Raw genomic sequence first — 15,990 nt, 5'->3', positions numbered from 1 at the left:
GTTGTATACAAAAGCATGTCTGTTCGTTCTAGCTTGACGATCTAGCATCGTACATGATATCTGACCCAAGGACGAGTTGGGGGTAATGAAGTTGTGATTCATGTCTTGTTATGATTATTGGCCAATTAACAACATGTGCACAAGTGTCCAATAGAGCATTGTCCTTTGTTATTTTGACCAATAAAATTTCCTAAAATTATGCCACATAACTAAAGTTCATAGAGTAAGTTTTTAACAAGCATTCACAATGCCATTGTAAATTGTATAAGCATGTGCCATAATAGGCAATAACCACCTTCTAGATCCTATGTGTGTATTCAATAATGTGAGATGTGTCGGAATGAGCGGATCTAGGACATGGCAGTGAGTTATGGTGGATGAAAGGAGAAGAGTAAACTCATGATGGAGGAGACAAAGACACTGTTTGTTACACAAGTGAATTAGGTTCCAAGATTGATACTTGGACTCATAAACACAATCTTGTGTGTGGACAATGACACTGACACTTTACTAGAAGGAAAAGAGTACTATCATTGCATTAAGAAAAGGAAGCAAGTACAATGCTTTATAGGAAAGTAGGAAACTACAGTAGGCACCAACGTGCATATGGGATAGGTAAGCCTGCATATCCTTGGTCCTGAAGCTCCGTACAAAGAGGCTGTTAGTGAGTGTGATTGCTGAATCTCAACACCCCTCCTCGATCACAACTAGAAAGGCACAAAGTGTGTAGAGGCTGTAATGAGAACCACCTGCAAAGTGTGGGCACACCACAAACATGGTAGACACTAGAGGCTGTCGCGCAGAAAAGGCTAAGTGTGGGCACCAAAACATGATGGACATCCAGAGGCTGTAACAGGGGCCTCACAAAGTGTACAGGGACTGTAGTGCCAAGTTACATGAGAATTTTACAAAGCTTATGACAAGAAGTATTAGGGCAAGGAAATACAAGGCTTTTAAAACAGTCTATCAGAGTAATGAGAGTAGAAGGACTGATGAGTCTTGTCCTTCCGATCCTGGTGGTCTTCATCTTCATCTTTTGGTCCATGGTCTTCTTCTTCTTTCACAGCTACAAGATAGGCCTTTTGGGACCTCTTCCTAGCATGACAGAACTTCTCAGTGTGTCCGGTCCTTTTGCAGAAGTCACAGAAGAGCGGTTCCTTTTTACCTTTGTATCTGTTGTTTACATATAACATTTTTTCATCCTTTGAAGTGCTAGGCTCTTCTTTGCTTTTAAGTTTCTTTTCTTCCTCTAGCAGAGAGGCTTTAATATCAACAAGTTGAGGATCAGGCATATTGGTTAGAGTGGTTGATACATTATCATAGGTAGGAGGCAGACTTTTTAACAAGATACCAATACAAACATCTTCATCCATTTTTAGCTTTATCCCTGCAAGTTGAGTAAGCAGGCTTTCCATGTAGTTCAGATGGGATGCCATGGATGTATGAGGCTTCATATCAAGTTGAAAAAATTCAATCAATAGACCATACTTAGACGACTTTGACTGTGCACCAAATAAGGTATCCAATTTGCCCCAAGTGTCATGGGACATGTCACAGGCATCCACATGATGGATGTAGCTGTCATCCAATTCCAGCTTAATGATGGCTTGTGCCTTGTCATCATTCTTCTGCCAAGTAACTGCAAGGTCCGCATCTCAAGGTTTCTTTTCTTTGCCATTTGTGATGGCCCAGAGACCCTTCTTCATCAGGAAGAGCTTGATGCGGGTTTGCCAAGTGTGAAACCCGACTCCTTTGAATCGAGCATTTGGAGAGTCTTTTCCCATGTTGAGTTTGCAAGATCAGCAGCAAATCAGTAGCAAATGACTGAGAGTAACCAGTAAGAGAATTGAAATCTAATGTGTCAAAAGACACAACCAATGTCAGTGTGAAAACACACTATGTAGTATCAAAAGATACTATGGTTGAACTTGATGATGGTTCTTGATGCGTGTCCTTCAATCTTGAACTTGATCTTGAGGACTTTTCAAAACTTCAAGAATCTTCTAAATCTTATCAGTTTCACAATGGCTTCACTTGACTGAGATTCATCAGCAACCAAATGTGTTAAGGGACACAAGTAGTGGGATCTCACAATGCTTGTCCTTGAATGCTTCGAACCTTCCAAGTCTTCAAGATCTTCAAAGATTGCTTGTTGGATATTGAAATCTTGCTAGAGGATTCTGATCAGAGTGGCTTAGACTTGCTTTAAGTGGCAGGAGTGAGAAATGAAGTGGAAGAGAAGTTTGACACAAAGTAGCTATGGAGTTTTTGTTAGGGTTTCTGGCAATGTCTGTGTTTTCGTCTGCAGCAGGAGATAGGCGCAATCATCGGGGCTGAAACTTGGTGGTTAGGTAGCCTGGATAGTAAGCTTCCCTTGCCCTATGGTCGCAGGAAGAATGGCGCTACGTGTGGCGAGATCAGAGCGTACGATCAGACAGGGGTGCAGATATGGCAACGATCATGAATTTGACCAATGCTAAACCAAGGAAGCAGGGTGCAGGTTTGGCTATGGCTGCCACAGGTCAAGTGGAGATAGAGTTTAGAAATGAGCTCATTAGCTGGGACTGAGCTGGACTTGAGCTGACCTAAGTGAAGAGGAGGTGAGAGAGGAGTGAAATGAGCTAGGCCATGCCCAACTGTGCTCTGATACCATGTTGGAATGAGCGAGATCTAGGACATGGCAGTGAGTTATGGTGGATGAAAGGAGAAGAGTAAAGTCATGATGGAGGAGACAAAGACATTGTTTGTTACACAAGTAAATTAAGTTCCAAGATTGATACTTGGACTCATAAACACAATCTTGTGTATGTGGACAATGACACTGATACTTTACTGATAAGAAGAGAGTACTATCATTGCATTAAGAAAAGGAAACAAGTACAATGCTTTATAGGAAAGTAGGAAACTGCAGTAGGCACCACTGTGCATATGGGATAGGTAAGCCTGCATGTCCTTGGCCCTAAAGCTCCATACAAAGAGGCTGTTAGTGAGTGTGATTGCTGAATCTCAATAAGATGTAGCATATGGGATCATTTGATTTGAGTGTGAGACCTAGTGCATGTAAGAGAGGATCTATTCAACATTGGTAAGCGAAGGGGAGCTTGGCCAAGAGAGGTGCCAAATGGAATGACTTTTCTAGCATGTGCACCATGGTTATTAAAAAAGAAGGAAAAACTTCTAAAAGAGACCTCACAAAGAGTAAACGAAGAGGTCTGGACCAATTTATTGGCTTAAAGCCTGCGATTGTCTAAGCAAGTCACAAATTCTACTCATAAGTATTTTCTAACTTTTCTTTTCTATTACATATTAAACAAGTGGATGTTATACATGGAACATTTCCTACTATAGGCCAGTGGGCAAAGATCTTCAATCCACCCTTGAAGCCAGGGCTCAATAGTACCCATTAGATACAATGGACTACTATTGGGCTCAACCTCTAGCATGTAGAAATGGATAGCTAAATAGTTTTCATATTCATTCTTTAGAGACTTTAGTGATAGTCCTCCAAGAGTATGGTGTTGCTAACATCAAATCAAGGGTGTTTTTCCCACACTTTCTGCAAGCTCTTTTTTAACATAGGCATCTTCCAATATTGCTCATCAACATGAGGGATCTAGCAAAAACTCTTTCACCACACTTCACAATCTTCTTGAGAGAATATATCTACTCATATGAGGCATTTAGTGCATATGAGGGTCAACACTAAGCCTAATATACCAAGATCTACTACTAGATTTAAAAATTGCAAAATTATTTTGGCAAAAATGTGTGAAAAAGTTCAAAATGTTCTAATGATCCAAATCAAAAGATGCCAAAACAAATACAAGATTAGGCCAATGGAGTATAGTAGCTACCAAAAGAAAAGGATGATGCCACAAGGTAAGGCAAAAGTACTTGTTGAGATTCTACCTCTTGGGCAAGAAGCTACAAATCCTCAATCATTCCAAGTCGATGAAGCACCCGCTTCAACACATTCAAATTAGTCTCCACTTCGTTTAGCTCTTCGGCATCACGGCGCTCTCTCTTGCTGATGTAACTCCTCTAGGTGTTGCTCAAATATGGTAATGTTATCCTTAATTCTCATGTTATATGCCCTCAACTCATGTAGCATGCTCAACTTCTCCATGCAACTTGTCAAAACCCTCTCAACAATTCTCCACAGCAAATAAAAAATGTAATCTAGTTTAGAAGGTCTTGACTTGAAAACGTTATCCTCTTCAGTGCACATGTTTCTTGCATGTTGCCTGAAAGGCTAGAAAAGTAACCCATGCATGCCACCCTAAAATACGCCATTTTCCCTCCTCCAATTGTCCAACTTCTTTTCTAGCCCTCCATGCTTGCTTTTGCACATTCCTAGCACGAACGCCCCGAACTTTGCCCATGCAATCTTATGCACAAAATTTGTAGCACAATGGGGGGGCCTAATATACCTTGTGGAAGAGCAATTTGTAGTCCTTGAAAAATTTAGATTGTAGATGGTTCAGGTATATCTCGGCATTCTTTTAATGTTGTAGCTTGCACAGTGAGAGCCATTGTTTGTTAGGGAGATCAGCATCAATCAAGTCGACCCTCTCCTCAAGGCTCAGGCTCTACTCCTTGTGTAGTTCCTATGTTGTAAGATGAATTTGTTGAGTACTTGGTACTCATCCCTTTTATTTTCCCTACAATACACAACTATCTAATTAGTTGTTACATGGTACCCAAAATTCATCATATAACTAACTATATGTGATCATGCAAGTAACGAGGCAACTACTCACCCCTCATCCTTGTTGCGAACCTATTCATTATTGAGACAAGGTGTCTTCCATGGTCTCACCAAAGAGATTGTTTGTCCTTTTTGGCATTGGAACAATAGCTATGGGCCTTGCCCTTGATGTGATTGCATTTTGGCAACCTCATAGCAACTAGTGAAAGTGGAACCATGAAAGCGTGAAGCTTCACACGTTTAGCTTATACAAAAGATGCTAGAAACCAAAACCCTCAGTACAACAATCCTCACTAAGTAGGAAGAACAGGCCATCAAGTAGGAAGAACAAACTTGAAAGAATAAGAACAGCAGGAAACCTAAACATCGCATGGATATTCAATCTAATCGAGTGGGCAGCCTGTCTAATTCGTGCAAGCCTCAAAGTTGTATCATCACATGGGCATTCAATAATCTAATCATGTGAGTAGCTATGTCTCCGTGTGAGCCTCACTTATTTCATATTTTCATTCCAAGTTTGTGTTAGATGGGTTTCTTTGAAGGCAAAAAAAAAAATGAAACTCCCTCTAAGTTTGCAAAAAAGAACCAAAAGGCACAACTAAAGATGGGTAGAATCTCTACGAAGTAAAATCAAATATTAGATGCTATAGAGGTTTGCAATGTCCTGAAAAGACAGAAGCATTTCTATTCAACCAAATATGCCAGAGGTATACTCCATTAATGCATGTCCTTTGTAGAGCTGAGGGGTTGTTTGCATAGCACTAGGTGGAGTAGATTCTTTTACTCGTTCACTAGGAGACCTTGAGTTCACTTACACCATCACCATGCCATAGCTATGTAAATGTCCTCCCTTGACTTTGTTGGTGACCCTGCAATAGTGCCATGATCCCTTTCTTTGCTTCTTTGCCCATGGCTCTTTGTGGCATTGTGTTGGTGCTTGGACCAACATCCATGGGGTGCACTGGCTTGGAGTCATTACAGCTTGGGATCCATTGCCAGAGAGAGAGAGAGAGAGAGAGAGAGAGAGAGAGAGAGAGAGAGAGAGAGAGAGAGAGAGAGAGAGAGAGAGAGAGAAGAGATATAGAGTTTTGACCTCAATCGCTCTATCGTCTCAGCCCTGCCACATCCACAATCAGTTTCTGCAATGGCCATTAATAGGGGTCATGGTACTTCAGTCCTTAAGTTTAAATATTTTAATCCTTCCATTTCTTCCCAAAATATTGTAACAAATGGGGTGATAGCATAGTGGTTGGTGCATGGGTTGAGTTTCACAAAAGCATAATCATAGAGCAACTAAAATTTGTTTTATTCTATACACAATTTTCCATAGGCATGTGATTTTATGCCACCAAATTGTTCTTTTAGCCTGGTACTTTCATTTTCTATCATTCATCGATGACAAACTTTGAAAATGTCACATGTGCCACCTTCAATGCCTTGCCATCACACAGAGATTGCCCTTTGATGGCTCTCTCAAAATCTTCCCTCTTCCTATTCAAGTCTTTATTTTAAGGGACTCTAAACCACATCAGCATCGCAAGTGTGGATCACTCCATGTAACTCGATTGCAAAAATGACTGGCCATAAACATCTATACCATCTCCATATTGATCTAGAAGATGAATATGAACCCATTTGCAATTGAAGCCAGGTGTTTCTCAATGCACCAAGTGCACTAAAGGCAATGAGATCGAGGGTGGAAAGAATATTGATCTATGGGACTGATGGCAAGTTGTATCTCGTGGATCCCACAAAAAGAAGCACCCCTCCATTCTCAATGTGTTTCTCATAGGGTTGATGTTTATTGAAGATGGTAGCCAAGGGCTTCTAGCTTATACACAGAATCTAGTAGGACATTCAAACATATTGAAGCTGCAAAACCAATGGTTACTCCAGGAAAGAGCTACAATGATGAAACAATTGGAGGAGAGCCAATAAAAAATAGGGAGACTCAAAACCTAGCTACATGTAGAAAGGGATAAGGAAACAAAGCTCGGGAGGCATAAGAGGTAGAGAAGTCCAAAGAATATCGAGACTCAAGCCTGGAAGCAGAGGTTGTAGGAGAAGAATAGCAGCAATATGGTAACAATTGGTTACTCACCCCAAGCTACTTGTATTATTCCTTTCTATGACATTGTTGTTGTAATCAACAAGGTCTTTCTCCATCCGAACAAAGCAACAAGGAATGTGGAGAAAGCATTGGAAGCTTACATTAACATCATTCCTCCCAAAGTTGTAAGGAGCATGTTGATTAATAAGAGGTTTAAGAAGGCCAAGGAGCAGTGCATTGACCACAACATTGACCAGGAGATGCATATCTACGTTGTATGCTGCCCATCTTGAGTCAGCCTCATTAAATTGGGCCAAGGCAATGAGACCGTAATTCTCTTGGATATCTAGTGAACTCATAATGTTAGCTAGCAACACATAATCCTATCATCTGACATCATAACTCTAGGCAAGAAAAAGACAAACATGCCTCCTTCCTCAAGATATGAATTTAGCGGGTAGTGCATCCTCTAGGCCAACATGGACAGTAACTAGGGCTCTATCAAAACTTTACCTTTGCTAAGCAACCTCTGTAGCCTCCTCCTTTGCATCAAAGGCTACAATCACTTATGCCTTATCAACCTCTCTATTATTAATAGTAGTTTGTCTCCTATCGCTAGCGTGAAGTGCTTGATGTGAAGTCCCTTGCAAGTCATCCCCATCCGATAGGAGATGTAAGTAGCAAAGGAATGCAAAGGAAGAATGTAGTAGAAAACACCTCTTTGAGTGTACAGGGTAGTCCTCTATGCCCCTGTGTGCACTAGTAGGTAATTTGTCTAGCACCCTAGCCAACTTTCTCTTGACAACTTCATTGGTTGCAAAGCCATCTAGGTGAATATATTACTCTATATCAATGGGATCACCATACTAGATGATGCAAATCTTCAAAATTACTCCATTTTCTCAGCCACTAGTACATTCCCAAAGGAGCCCAATACTTTCTCAATAGGATGCGGTGAGTTAAACATGCACAACTCAGGAGAACGGGAGTGAGGTGCCAGCATTAAAGAGGAACATATATAGCCTTTCATTTGGGGTCTCCTCCACATCATCCTCAAATACCAACTCAATCTTCCTATTTCCTATGGCTGACAAAAATGATTCTCCAAGCCAAACAAACAACTCTAAATCAGGCATCCTTCACTTGGTGGTGACCCACAGTGTGTTTAGGTGCACATTAGAGTCAACACCAAGCAGTCAATTTTTCCAACCACCTAGCAAGGGGTCTCCCTTGCTTGGTGGTGACCCATATGGCATTCGGTGTATGTGAGGGTTACCACTAAGTGAAATGGATGCTCTCATATCTTTGTCTTTTTATACATTTTCCTTATTGCATAGTAATCTAGCTATCTTTGCTAATAATGGTAGGAATTCATTTTTTAACTATTTGAAATGAATTAAATACAAATATGGATGTGATTTTCAAAGGTTGAACACATTGTTGAAGGTTGAGTTTTTATAACTATTGCAAAGAGAGAGGAGAGAGAGAAACAAGCTACCACCAAGGAAGGAAAGAGATGAGAACAACAAAACAAGAGATGAAAAAAGATAAACACTAAGCTTTTTAGTAATTTGAATTTAGTTCCAATTATTAAAATCCTAGATATGTCATTAATGTAAAGTGGTTGAGACCCTATGTCATTAATGTAAAGGATGTTATAATAACAATTATGAGATGATAAAAACGTATATTCATTTTTTAAAAAGCTAGTAATATTGTATCCATGTCTATTTGCAAAATACTTTTTAAAAATAGGACTTCTATTACGAAGGCTTTGCTCTCATTGGTCTACAACACAGTCTCTTGGCATCCTAAAAGCACTTTTTGGACCTCAAAACTCCCATAATGTAAGTTTCCAAGAAAGCTCCAATAGTGTTCAAAGGGTCCCTACAATGTACTTGTTATCAACCCTAATGGCTATTTAAATCCAAGCCATCAATATCCTAATTAATGACTATTGCATGAAGAAATACTTCCCTTCCTAGAGATCCTGACAATTTCAACCAATAGCCCCTTTTAGTTTTATAAACAACTATCAATCTCATTCTCACAAAAAGGAGATAGGTTCTACTATCCCATCATCTTCGGTACCCACCAATGCTCCTTGGATTTCTCCTTTAGTTTTATAAACATGATGTATTAACAATACCTAAAGGTTGAACGACGATAAAACCTTGTGAGAAGGCTCCTAGTTCTCTAGGACCACCTTGCGTAGGATAGACCCGTCGGGAGTTTTTCCCACCTCTTTTAGGGAACAAGGTTCATTCACATAATTTATGGCACAGACACGATTGCAGAGCAAGCAATCATTTGACAAACAAGTTCAAACAAATTTCTTAACTCATCTTCACTTTAATCTTTGTCTCCTGTCCATATAGGAGAAATTATGTATCCCTTATGTCCAACAGAAGTACCCGGTCCAAATCACATGGCACCATAATTTCCATCCATTATCTAGAATAGGATCTTCCAATGCCCTAGATGTTGGGCTCATGGCAGTCTGCAACTCCGTTCCAGACTAGGCAATGGGTGTCTAGAGCTCCACTGACCCCAACTGACCTAGGAGTGAGACACAACTTTTGTGGTTGGTCTTTTCACCACTTGACCTTCGGCCCATGAATCGAGTAGTGCCCTCTCCAGTTGAAATGCGGCGTGACCTTGGAGATGATCCACCCGTGCAAAATATCATTTCTTAATTAATCCAATTAAGAATCAAGCACAATCAAGGCAATCAGCCTAATATCATCTTCCAAGAAAACATTCATTCATCCCCCATGGCAACTTGTCATCACTGACCCCTACCATGCATTTACCATCAAACACAAGCACTTGGAACAATCATCCAAATCACATCCCAACAATCAGTTTAATGCAAAAGCATTTAGGATGTTATTTGATCAGTCAACAAAAAATAATGGTATCCTTTTCCAAACATTGCAGGAATAGTCGTGATGACCTTTCCATCACGTATTTGCTCTCCCCCTTGGGATTAGGAGCGGTTCTATGTAAAATTTACTTAAGACACCCTTCTTTTGGTTAAGGCATATGTTAGGGGTTTTAGCACTGTATGCGATGTAAGTTCTATAGGTCACCTACATTGTTTGATAATCCAGCCTTCTTCTCAACAAGTACAAAAGCATCAGTCTTTCCTTTGACTTAGGGTTTCCTAATCCCTAGAGCTCTCCACTTGCCTTTGAAGCTTGGAATTGTAGTTTGTACCTAGCCCAATCCCCGAGTTGGGTTGATGAAGGTAGTAGTTCGGACCCCAAGGCATCTTAGTTTTAGCCCTTATGATTTTTGTTTGCACTAACTATGCATAACATCAATATTCCAATCTACCAAACATGAGCTATTAGTTTGTGTTGTTAGCAAGAGCTTGGACAAACCCTAAAGTTTCTGGGATGAATTTCCTTTAGGCTAGATCGCTTACCATGCCATCCGTCAAGCATGCAAGTTGCAACGAATACCTTAAAGGCGATGAAAACATCCCTACTATTACGAGGATGGGGAGTGGACAATGCTTGAAGCCTTATATGTTGTTTATGAATTTATCCCATAGCATCTGAATGCAATTAACTTCTCTTGAAACAAGCATTTGGAAACTCAATCCTTCGAATAGTCAAGACAAAGTTTACCTTTTTCAATGAACAATTCTCACATAGTAAAGTTTGGAACTTGACGTATCGCATGCCGGAAATTAAGCAAGCATCTATCAAATTGGGAATACATTACTTATGACCGGTACCGCAATTGGATTGGCAATGATGCCCTCGCCTAAGGCTTTGTTGCTCATCATGGGGTTGCCATCTGTGCGTGACACTTTTCGCTTGGGGTCCATCCTTGATCTTTTCCTCTTTTAGATGTGACTCACATAGGACTTCAACAGCCACTCGCTCAAGAAGAGGGCCAATTGGGGAAAGTTCAACTTGCGGGATGGAGGACAATCTCACAAGAGGTACGGGAAATAGATTCACGGCCAAAGGGGAAAAAAGATGTGTGGCCACCCTCTTAGGAGGGGAAGAGAAAGAGTCTCTCTCCCTCCCTCTCTCTCTCTCTCTCTCTTTTTCCCTCTTCTTCTTTCAATCTCTCTCTCTCTGCCTCTTCTTCTTCTCTCTCTTCTCACCTCTCTTCTTTCTCTCCCTCTCTCTCTCTCTCTCACTCACTCTCTGCCACACCCTCTCTCTCTCTCTCCCTCTCTCTCTTCCCCCTCTCTCTCTCTTCCCCCCCTCTCTCTCTCTCTCTCTCTCTCTCTCTCTCTCTCTCTCTCTCTCTCTCTCTCTCTCTCTCTCTCTCTCTCTCTCTCATTGCCCATGCAGTAGCAAGTCGAGGCCTTCTATCCCCCTTGTGATGAGGGTGGGGGGTTTTATAGGGGGAGAAGAGGTATTATTAGGGGAAAAGAGGTAGTGGGGGGGGGGGGAGTGAGGTGGCACACGTGTGCCCCTCCCCCTTTCAATCTCATTGTGATGATCATTGTCCTCTTCTGCCATCCTGCCGTCATCTCACACTTCAAATCCTTCTTCATTGGCTGATGTCATCATCCTCTGCCATGTGTCAGCTTCCTCCACTCCTTCCTCGTCATTTTCGACATCCTCCTTCCCCTTGCCATCATCCTCTCTCCCTGCCATGTCAACTTCTTCTTTCCCCCTCGCCACCTGTTGGCAACGGCATGAGGGGGGATTTCAAAAAAGTCAATTATTTTTCATTATTAAGGGGGGGATTCCTATGCGTGATGTGGGAGGCTATGGGGTCATTACATCCTCTCCCCCTTAGAGAATTCGAGATGTCCTCATCTCGAAAGTACTGGGGAAGACAAGTATTAATGGGGCTTAAGGCCTGTGGGTTAGGACCCACCATACATCCATTGCGCTACTCTTAATGAGTCAAGTAGTGTAATTCATATTATTGCAATTAACCGTAGGTACAAGAGTAAGGTTTATCTCGTTTAGGACATGTCTATGAACCTTACATTAATCAATCACATATCATTGCGAAGTTTTTCTCTGATACCAATTGTAACATGCCTAGCTATCCAAGCACGTTTTTTAGCGGTCCATCAAGAGACAAATCTAAGCGACATCACCTAGCACTCCTATGGAATGTTACAGGGTTTGTCGCCTAGGGTTTCTTGAGTCCGCCTTGCAACGGAACGTTCGCGACTGAACCCACTAGGATCGACCTGAAATCTAGATTCCTGTTAGTCAAGTTTTCCTGATAGCATTTTGGCATCGGTTCTTGGACATCCTACTTCATGCAAAGATACCCAAGCCGAAGCAGATCCATGCTGCACTTGGTTCAAAGAGAATGGGAAATGAGAGGGATGCACTGCTCAACCTCTCTGCCTGTAGGTTATATTCCCATTTCGGTCCCCTAAAATAGCATGAATTGGGTTCTAACTTAACAATACCTAAAGGTCAAACGATGGTAAAACCTTGTGAGAAGCCTCCCAATTCTTTGGGACCACCCTACCATAGGATGGACCCGTTGGGAGTTCCGCCCACGTGCTTTCCCTGATAGCTTTAGTTTTCTGATTAGGTCCTATCACATTTATGTGTGACATTTAAAATCAGCTTCATTAACTAAGTCTTTTAGGGAACATGTTTCGTTCGCATAATTTATGGCAGAGACACGATTATAGAGCAAGCAATCCTTTGACAAACAAGTTCAAACAAATTCATTAACTTATCTTCACATTAATCTTTGTCTCCTACCCATACAAGAGAAATTATGTATCCCTTTTGTCCAATAGAGAAATTATGTATCCCTTTTGTCCAATAGAAGTACCCAGTCCAAATCACGTGGCACCATAATTTCCATCCATTATCTAGAATAGGATCTTCCAATGCCCTAGATGTTGGGCTCACTACAATCTACAACTCTGTTCCGGAATAGGCAAGGGGTGTCCAGAGCTCCATTGACCCCAAGCGACCTAGGAGTGAGACACAAATTCTGTGGTTGATCTTTTCGACCTTCGGCCCGTGAATCGAGTAGTGCCCTCTTGCGTTGAAATGCGGCATGACCTTGGAGATGATCCACCTGCACAAAACATCATTCCTTAATAATTCCAGTCAAGAATCAAGCACAATCAAGGCAATAAGCCTAATATCATCTTCCAAGAGAACATTCATTTATTCCCCATGGAAACTTGTCATCACTAACCCCTGCCATGCATTTACCATAAAAAACAAGCACGTGGAATAATCATCCAAATCATATCCCAACAATCAGTTTAATGCAAAAGCATTTAGGACGTTATTTGATCAGTCAATAAAAAATAACGGTATCCTTTTCCAAACATTGCAGGAATAGTCGCGATAACCTTTCCATTGCATATTTTCTCTCCCCCCCTTGGGATCAAGAGCGGTTCTATGTAAAATTTACTTAACACACCCTTCTTTTGGCTAAGGCATATGTTAGGGGTTTTAACATTGTATGCGACGTAAGTTCTATAGGTCACTTACATTGTTCGATAACCTAGCCTTCTTCTCAACAAGTACAAAAGCATTGGTCTTTCCTTTTACCTAGGGTTTCCTAAACCCCAAAGCTCTCCACTTGCCTTTGAAGCTTGGAATTGTAGTTTGTACCTAGCCCAATCCCTGAGTTGGGTTCATGAAGGTAGTAGCTCCGACCCCAAAGCATCTTAGTTTTAGCCCTTATGATTTTTGTTTGCACTAACTATGCATAACATCAATATTCCAATGTACCAAACATGAGCTATTAGTTTGTGTTGTTAGCAAGAGCTTGGGCAAACCCTAAAGTTTTTGGGATGAATTTCCTTTAGACTAGATCTCTTACCATGCCATTCGTCAAGTGTGCAAGTTGTAGCAAATACCTTGAAGGCGATGAAAACATCCCTACTATTACGAGGATGAGGAGTGGACAATGCTTGAAGCCTTATATGTTGTTTATGAATTTATCCCATAGCATCTGAATGCAATTAACTTCTCTTGAAACGAGCATATCCTTCGAATAGGAGACGAAGTTTACCTTTTTCAATGAACTATTCTCACGTAGTAAAGTTTGGAACCTGACATATCGCATGTGGGAAATTAAGCAAGCACATATAAAATTTGGAATACATTACTTATGACCGGTACCGCAATTGGATTGGCAGTGATGCCCTCACCGGAGGCTTTGTTGCTCGTTGTGGGGTTGCCATCTGCACATGACACTTTCCGCTTGGGGGCTATCGTTGGTCTTTTCCTCTTTTAGATGAGACTCGTTAAGGACTTCAGCAGCCACTCCCTCGAGAGGAGGGTCAATTGGGAAAATTTCAGCTTGTGGGGTGGAGGACAATCTCGTGAGGAGGTAGGGGAATAGATTCATGGCCAAAGGGGATAAAAGATGCATGTGGCCACCCTCTTAGGAGGGGAAGAGAAAGATTCTCTCTCCCTCCCTCTCTCTCTCTCTCTCTCTCTCTCTCTCTCTCTCTCTCCCTCAATTTCTTCTATCTCTCTCTCCCTCTTCTTCTTCTTATTCTCTCTCTTCTCACCTCTCTTCTTTCTCTCCCTCTCTCCCTCTCTCTCTCTCTCTCTCTCTCTCTCCCTCGATTTCTTCTATCTCTCTCTCCCTCTCTCCCTCTTCTTCTTCTTCTTCTCTCTCTTCTCACCTCTCTTCTTTCTCTCCCTCCCTCTCTCTCTCTCTCTCTCCCTCTCTCCCTCTTCTTCTTCTCTCTCTTCTCACCTCTCTTCTTTCTCTCCCTCCCTCTCTCCCTCCCTCTCTCTCTCTCTCTCTCTCTCTCTCTCTCTCTCTCTCTCTCTCTCTCTCTCTCTCTCTCTCTCTCTCTCTCTCTCTCTCTCTCTCTCTCTCTCTCTCTCTCTCTCTCTCTCTCTCTTTCTCACTCTCTCCCTCTCTGCCACACCCTCTCTCCCTCTCCCTCTCCCTCTCCCTCTCCCTCTCCCTCTCCCTCTCTCTCTCTCTCTCTCTCTCTCTCTCTCTCTCTCTCTCTCTCTCTCTCTCTCTCTCTCTCTCTCTCTCTCTCTCTCTCTCTCTCTCTCTCTCTCTCTCTCTCTCTCTCTCTCTCGCTTTGACATTGCCTGTGCAGTAGCAAGTTGAGGCCTTCTATCCCCCTTGCGATGAGGGGGAGGGGGTTTTATAGGGCGAGAAGAGGTATTATTGGGGGAAAAGAGGTATGGGGGGGGAGTGAGGTGGTACACGTGTGCCCCTCCCCCTTTCGATCTCATTGTGATGATTGTTGTCCTCTTTTGCCATCTTGCCATCCTCTCCTGTAACTCCTTCGTTGTCATCGTCGTCATCCTCTGCCATGTGTCACCTTCCTCCACTCCTTCCTCGTCATCGTTGACATCCTCCTTCCCCTCACTGTCATCCTCTCTCCCTGCCACGTTAACTTTTTCTTTCCCCCTTGCCACCTATTGGCAACGGTAGGGGGATTTTTTAAAAATCAATTATTTTTCATTATTAAGGGAGGGGGGATTCTTATGCAGGATGCAAGACCCTGTGGGGTCGCACACTTATACCATCAATTGCACACAAAGCATATAAACTTCATATAAGTGGTAGTGAGAAATCAATCAATGGATATTACGATACAAGTTGCCTTTATATATCTATCAATAGAGCATGAGATAGAGAAGGGATTAACTATGACTAACCTTCTATTCCAACCATTGAAAGGTGAGGTTTGAGGGACATTACGACCCAAGGTGATAGGTATATTCTCATTTTCCTATGCACACATGGGACATGCCTCTACAAACACTCCACGACCCATCATTCTTGTTCTTGCACTATACTATAAGGCTCCTTAGCTTTTAGTCTTGCACCTATGCTAATTGGGTGTTGGGATACACTGATACATCATCAAATATGCATGTTGGTATGCTCACTTTGAACCCTTGAATATTGTCAACTTCTAAACCAAGTGAACGATACAAGTTCTTCCTTCTTCTACGATGAATGACATGAGCATTCAAAGAGTGAGTGCCTGATCTATCATTTCACATTGAGTGATTGGTGAGTTTGAGTGTTGAATACTTTATTATCAACAACAACATGGCAATCTCCAACACCAAATCTACCTCCCTTAGTGTTGCACAATGGTCTCTATCTTGATTAATGCATGTTGCAATGAGTTGTGGCACCTCATGCATTTGGCATTGACATCTCATTCATCAATGACCAATTGCTAAACTACCCATGTGTTTCTAACCTTAGTCTTTGTATTTTGTACATGCATGTGTATGTTACAAGTGTGGGGACACATGAGTAGGCTATT

This window comes from Lygodium microphyllum, unplaced genomic scaffold, assembly GCF_053477565.2.
Source record: "Lygodium microphyllum isolate KBCC unplaced genomic scaffold, Lygodium_microphyllum_v1.1.10 scaffold_219, whole genome shotgun sequence".
Taxonomy (NCBI): Eukaryota; Viridiplantae; Streptophyta; class Polypodiopsida; order Schizaeales; family Lygodiaceae; genus Lygodium; species Lygodium microphyllum.
Note: the sequence above shows the minus strand (reverse complement) of the source record.